Source organism: Erigeron canadensis, chromosome 5 (assembly GCF_010389155.1).
Source record: "Erigeron canadensis isolate Cc75 chromosome 5, C_canadensis_v1, whole genome shotgun sequence".
NCBI classification, from domain to species: Eukaryota; Viridiplantae; Streptophyta; class Magnoliopsida; order Asterales; family Asteraceae; genus Erigeron; species Erigeron canadensis.
In genome coordinates, this window is record NC_057765.1 from 38,921,196 (window position 1) to 38,928,314 (window position 7,119).

Sequence of the window (7,119 nt, forward strand, 5' to 3'; positions counted from 1 at the left end):
GATTTTTAATTAAAAAGTCTTCAAATTATGCAAGACATAAGAGAGGTTGAATTGATATGAACTTTCATGGATATTAGTTGCCAAAAAGGCCTGGAATCTTCGGACTAAAACCTTGTGGTGATTTGTAAGAATTTCTATGATTTAATGAATTAAAATGATAATTAAAAAGTATAAAATTAATTAATAAATTATATAAGTCATGAAACTGATCAAAATCACTTAACCAATGGTAAAAAGGACCAAAACCTACTGTGGAAAAATAATTATAAGCAAGGGAGCAAAAACTATACAACTTAAAGGTAAATTATTAAGTAAAAACCACTAATTAATCATTATAATTAAATAATTAGAAATAATGCACAAATAAATGTATAAATCATAACATTATAAATAAAAAAAATTATTAATCAGTAAATAATCCATACAAAATTATTTATGAATTTTAAAGATAATTTAAGGACCTAAAAATAATTATAAGGAATTATTTAATTAATAAATCAATAAAATAAATAAATAATTAATTAAATAATATTAAATTAAATAAATAATTATAAATCAGTAAATATATCAACATTAATAATATAGGAACTCAAATGTCAAGTTTGGTTATTAAACAAAGTGTATAAAGGAAATTATATATAAAACAAAGATAAACTACCGAAATTCCAATAACCGAACGAAATCGTATAAATGACCTTTATCACCAAATGTACTTCAACCAAATGATATCAACAATATAATGTACTTGAATTCCATAATTAAACAACAACCAAATATGGGCAAGTCTACTAGCATACATCTCATGATCTAGTTTACTAGTCATGTAACACACGCACTTACGTTGTGTATATTTCGAATACCATGGTTTAGGCTTGCTTGAGGAAAGGCACCACTAGCCAAAGATCTCACATCTGATCAGCCCCTTATCTTACTCCAATCAAGTGAGTCATAGCCCCCTTTCAACTCTTTTATGTGTTTTACTTTCGGGGTGAAAGACATGATAACTAAAATTACTTTTTATATATATGAAATGATTCTTTGAAATGATGTTTATGATATGGAATGATATTGTATGTTCAATGTGGAAATTGTTATATGATGAGCTTGAGTTATGTCAAAACCGTTTCACCTCGGTGCACTACTATTAGCTCTTCGAGAGGCCTGTAGTTTGAGAGTTGCGTAACTAGGATTTGTCCCCTCACCCATTGTAATAGGCAACGGTGGGATGCTAGGCTTGCCTTGGTGGCAACCTTCATTGCCAGCCCGTCCTCGCGGTGCTCTAACTACTATTTTACTTACTTTATATGGTCGTCTCCATGGCACGACCTATTTATTTATATAGCACATGATTGACGGCATGTGTTCTTATTATTATTTAGGACCCAATCGGTCTTAGTAGTGGCTCAAGCATTTACTCATCAAAAGTTTTTATTATTATGCCCCTTGTGGCTAAATGAGTTTGATATTGAATTATGCCCTCGTGGCTAAACGAAATTGATATTATTATGATTTGGATATTATGATTTGAACATGCGTTTTGGAAATGATTATTCAAAAGTTTTATGACTTATTATCTTAGTTATGGATGGAAAATATATATGTTGCTAGTTAAAACCTATGAACCCACTCAACTCTCGTAGTTGACACTTTTACTTCATGTTTTTCAGGTTAAAGCTCTAGGTGCTTAGCTTGGACCGCCTTTGGACTTTATGTTGCTTGTTATTCGATGGACTTGTAATGCAAACTAATTATCTTTTGTTTTGGATTTATGGTTATCTAATGTATTCTAAAACGTCATTTTGAACTTATTATCTGTTGATTTCTAATGGTATTTGAAACTTAATGTTGATGTTTGATCTTTAAATCTTTTGTACCATGTCGTTCTGTGGCACCTCGTGTTTCCGCCTTAGTCGGGGTGTTACAATACTGGTGATCTGTATTCATAAATCATAAGCTATAAGGCCTTTGCGACAACTAAAATATGTATCAATCGCAGTAACCAATAAAGTGACATGTTTAAATTAATAATCACATGGCCAGGGCAAAGTATACTACAGTATGCATCTATAAAAGGAAAAAAAGAAAAAAAACATAAGCTATTTGGAATGTTGTTAATTGGTTTGTGACACAAATTGCCCAAAAATTGTTTGCAAAGTTGTTCAGAGAACAGCATTTGCAGCGTGTGTTTACTGGATATGGAAAAAAAGGAAGTGTAGGTTGTTTAGACAGATTAGTACAACAAAAGAGAAAGTCAAAGACATGATTTTGAAGTCTATTAAACTCCAGGATACTAAGCTTGAAGTTAAGAATTGTTTTGTTCTTGTGAGGAATTGAAGGCTACACGGGAAATGAAATAGACAATGATGATGCAGAATTAGATGATCAGGAAGGCTTGGATGATATCTAATGATGAGCTGGGTACAATTTTTGCATATGCAGGGATCTTGCTTGGATGGGGGGTCGAGTTTGGAATGATCAGCACGCTAATGTATCGATCAGAATGCTAATATATGAGGCTAAAAACGACCCATTTTTTTACAAAAGAACTCCTTGTGAAAACAACGTTAATATCATTCAAACGACCCATTTTTTGGATAATTGAATGGCGATTGCGGGAGATAGAAATGAGAAACACACCCAAAGTACATGGGGAGAAATAACCCAGTTAACTGCTGTGTAAGGTTTGCTCAACAGTGACACATCAGATTGCATACCTTGCACCTACAGATGTAACCAAGCTCCTAATAACTATGCACTAATGATTAGAACTTGTTATACATATTAAAAATTAATATTAATTTTTTTAATATTAATGTGGCTGGAAGTGTACATGATCAAGTGATTAGTCCAAATAAACATAAAGAGCAATTAAAGCAAATTAAATTAAAATCTGGATAAAAAGCATATGATAATGATTCTCCCCCAAAATAAGTCACATTCTTTTTAATACCCAAAAGCACAAGACAAGTCTGCTGCTGTCTTCAACTTCTTAAGCATTTCTGTGTCATCGCCTTCTCCATCATCATCAGGTACTAATAATGACTAGCATCTTCTGCCTTTTGCTCTTGGCCTCACTCGGACTCAAAAGGGATTCCATCCATAGTCCAAGGTTCTTTAATGTAGCATGATACTTCGGATTTCTTAGTATAATAAGGTATCTTGACAGCAAACTGACCATCATGCATGTCAGCAATAGATATTGTGAAGCAATATATATATATAGAGGGTATGGAGTATGTGGTTGTTAGATACCCAATTTGGGTGTAGAACCCCTCACATCTTGTTTTTTTAATTCATAAAAATCATGGGGCCAGACATTTATATATATATATATATATGTCTGGGCTCCTGATTTTGGATTAAAAAAACAAGATGTGAGGGGTTACACACCAAAGTTGTATATCTAACAAGCACATACTCCATACCCTCTATATATATATATATATATATATATATTTATGTTATTAAAATAGTAGAGTATATAAAAGGAAATTAGAAGGGAAAAGGAAAAGGAAGACGTACATTGAGAAGTAGAAGAAGAATGGGTAATGGCTTATCTCGGACAAATTTGGAATCCAATTCCCTCAACTTTTCTGAATAGAGATTCAGATTACGATCTTTTTCATGGGTTTTCATGAGCTTGTAATGTCCAACACAAAAATCATTAACCATTAAAACGATGCGCTTCGGGCTTTCGATATCCTCAGTACGCCCTATATCTCGGTCATCCCAAGCAATTCGTGAACACTCCTCCGAACTTCTTATATATTCTATCTGTAGCAAATAGTTATGGAGAGATTCAGATTCATGGACACATCTCAGATCCACACCCACCATCTCACGGTGAAAACAACGAAAAATAAACTCCGGCTCTTTTGATTTGGAGCCCTTTTTTTTTCCATCGGCTCTTTTGGTGTCATGATGTGTGATGAGATTTTGAACCCTTTTTTTTTCCATACTTATATACCCCACTTTATTTCAAACCAGTACTTACTAAATATTTACTTGAACATTCTCAGTCCTTGAGTGCAACGTTGACATGTTGTGTTTTATTCATACGAACCCATCCCATAATAGGCTCGTATCATGCCATAAGTTAGGTGTAGAACTCACTCCCAAAAGCTAGCTCAAAGGAGGAGGGGACACCTAGGTTTATAGACCACCAACCGATCCCATACTTGGCCGATGTGAGATCATATCAATACCCCACCCTTTGAAGAGCCAACGTCCTCCTTGGTCACGGCTATGTTGGTCACGGTTGGCACCGTTCTCCTTGGTCAAAGCCACCACTCCATAGGCCACCACTCCAAGCGTTGGAACCTCGAAAGGTAGGACTGGCTTTGATACCAATTGATACGAACCCATCCCATAATAGGCTCGTATCATGCCATAATCTAGGTATAGAACTTACTCCCAAAAGCTAGCTCAAAGGAGGGGGGACACCTAGGCTTATAGACCACCACCCAATCCCATACTTGGCCGATGTGAGATCATATCATTTATCCTAGTTGATCAACATAACAGATGTTTCACTGACTGCTATTGTTATGAATAGGTGTGAAGCCATAACTCATGATTATGGTTTACAAGGTAACCCATGACTACATTATCTGCGGTGCCAATGCCATACATAGTCTTTCTTTGGCCGCCTGAAGAAGCTTAACAACTATTAAGCCTAAGGGGGTACTGAAGACGCCGATACCAGATCAGACAATTGATGATGTTATTGGGCACTGCAAGATTGTTTGGGACACAACAATAAAGTTTCCACTTTACTTGTGAATGCCAATAGGCCATGTTGTAGTTGTATATCTGGCACACTTGTTACAAGTAGTTTATGGATAATTTTTCAAATCTTGCATTAATAGCCATCTTCGATCAGTATGCTTTAGTTGGTAAAAATGTGGAACCTAGGTGCATATTGTCGTGGCTACTCATTCTTGTCAAAGATTTTAGAAAAATATAATTCCCGCCACAAACAAGTTGATGTAAAACTACACAACCACCGTGTCCTAGCAATGGATTGAAGTTCCGCCATGTCTCCTGGTGTCGGTTCACAGACAATGGTGGACTCTTGATGCGGAAGCATCTAGATTGATGTGGGAACATCCATGACTTTTTATTTTCCTCTACTTAATTTAGTATATTAAATGTTTCGTTTTCTTTTTCCACTATAAATTGGGATGTGTAGTTTGTTTGTAATCAGTTTTTGATCAATATATATGAATTTCGTTGTTCCCCCCTATCACAAGTGTGTGTTAGTGTGTGTGAATTTTCCAAGTTGTCGGTATTCATTGTGAATCAACGATAATTTGAAGAGTTGTTCCTGGGTATTCTTAGAATCAACAGATTTAATTATTTATCCCCTTTTTCTCGCTGCGTCAGTTGGTATCAGAGCCGAATATCCTGATTAAGATGTCTTCAAGTGATGGTATAATATATGATTATCCACCCACGTATGATGAATACAAGGATGAAGATTGGTATCTTTGGTTCGGGTCTGAGGGTTGTACATTTGGTGGGAAGATCGATGAAGAAGATGACACGCAAATTTGACGAATACCCAAAAACCCATTGTTGTTTGTCCAAATTTGCGCAGTTGCGAAAAAACAGGCGGCACGGATTCGTTCACCGTTGAATTTCTCTGATTTTTGGATATGTGATGCACGACTCATCGAAGCACGATCTGACCGTTGGGATTTTCGATTCAAGCATTCTTCAGTTAGATATTGCTGTCCGAAGCTGCTGCAGTTTTTCAGCTTTAGACTTGCATTTGTTAAAATTATGGATGAGGCGAACAATGAAGATAGAATTTCCCCAGAAGGATACAGTGCCAACACAAGTGTATGTCATTCTTGCATAGAATCTCGATTTATTTATTTGGTTTTAATGAGACAAAGAAAGAAACATATTGTTATTAATATGGTAGCCTACTTGCATCCGATTGTTATGCAAACCTCCTCCATATTTGATCCCGGTGTATTGATAAGAGAAATGGAAGATGAAAGCTTAGCCTTGCAAACTTTAGGCCTTGTGCTACCCTTTTGTCGGCTACTCTCCTTGGACGGTGGTCCCGTTGCCATTGCTGATGAGAATTTTATTAATAGCAAAGAGTTCGTCGGATGTGTTGAATCCATATTCAACGTGCCAACTTTTGAGCCAACATTCATAGGAAAATTGATTGGTGAACTGCTAAAGATGAGACTTCCTACAAATTTGAGTTTTCAAGAGGAAAGGCAAGTAGGAGATATTCTCTGTCATAACTTTTGGTTTCCATTTAATTTGGAAATTTCTAGTGAAAAGTCACATTCGCAAAATAAGAATATGACCAAAGGTGGGAGTTGGATGGTTGTTAGGATTAAGGAATATCTTTATATTGTGTTTTGTTCATTTGAGGCCTAAATTTTCTTTGGAAACTAGGGGACAAATCTTGACTATTGGATTATCCTCTAAAAAATAAATCCCAACCCTTGATATCTCCCCTTCCTGTCGTCTCCTTCCTCCCACCACACACACACACACACAAACACAAACACACACATAGATTCTCTCTTTCTCCCCCGTTTTTCCGGCAACGGCTCCGGCGACGAGATCTTGAACCACGACCATCTCCACCTTTATCTCTGACCGGCGACGGCGACCAACTCCTCCTCCTTCTTCTCAGGCGATACAACCGCCAGAAAATGCAACAACTTCGCCGGAAAACTTCAAATGCCGATAAAACCTTCGTTCCTTCAAATTAGAACATCACACTTACACCAAAACACTCACAATCACACCGTGAACAAACCCTGACCAGAAATTAATCCGATCTACACTCGCCGGAAAACTTGAAAAACTCACCGGAAAACTTAAAAACGCTATAGCTTTGTTGTTTCTTCGAATTAACGCATGAAACTTGTACCAAATCACTCAGAAACACATTCCGCACAAACCCTAGCCAATAAACACTATTTTCGAGCTCGCCAGAAAAATCACAGTGTCGCCGGAAAAATCACAGTGTCGCCAGAGAAGATTCGACGACGTTAGTGTCTTAGTGATTACCAATCAAGCTTGATTTGGCTTGACCAATCAAATATGATTGGACAATGTCGCCGGAGTAATTCGACGGAGTAACCA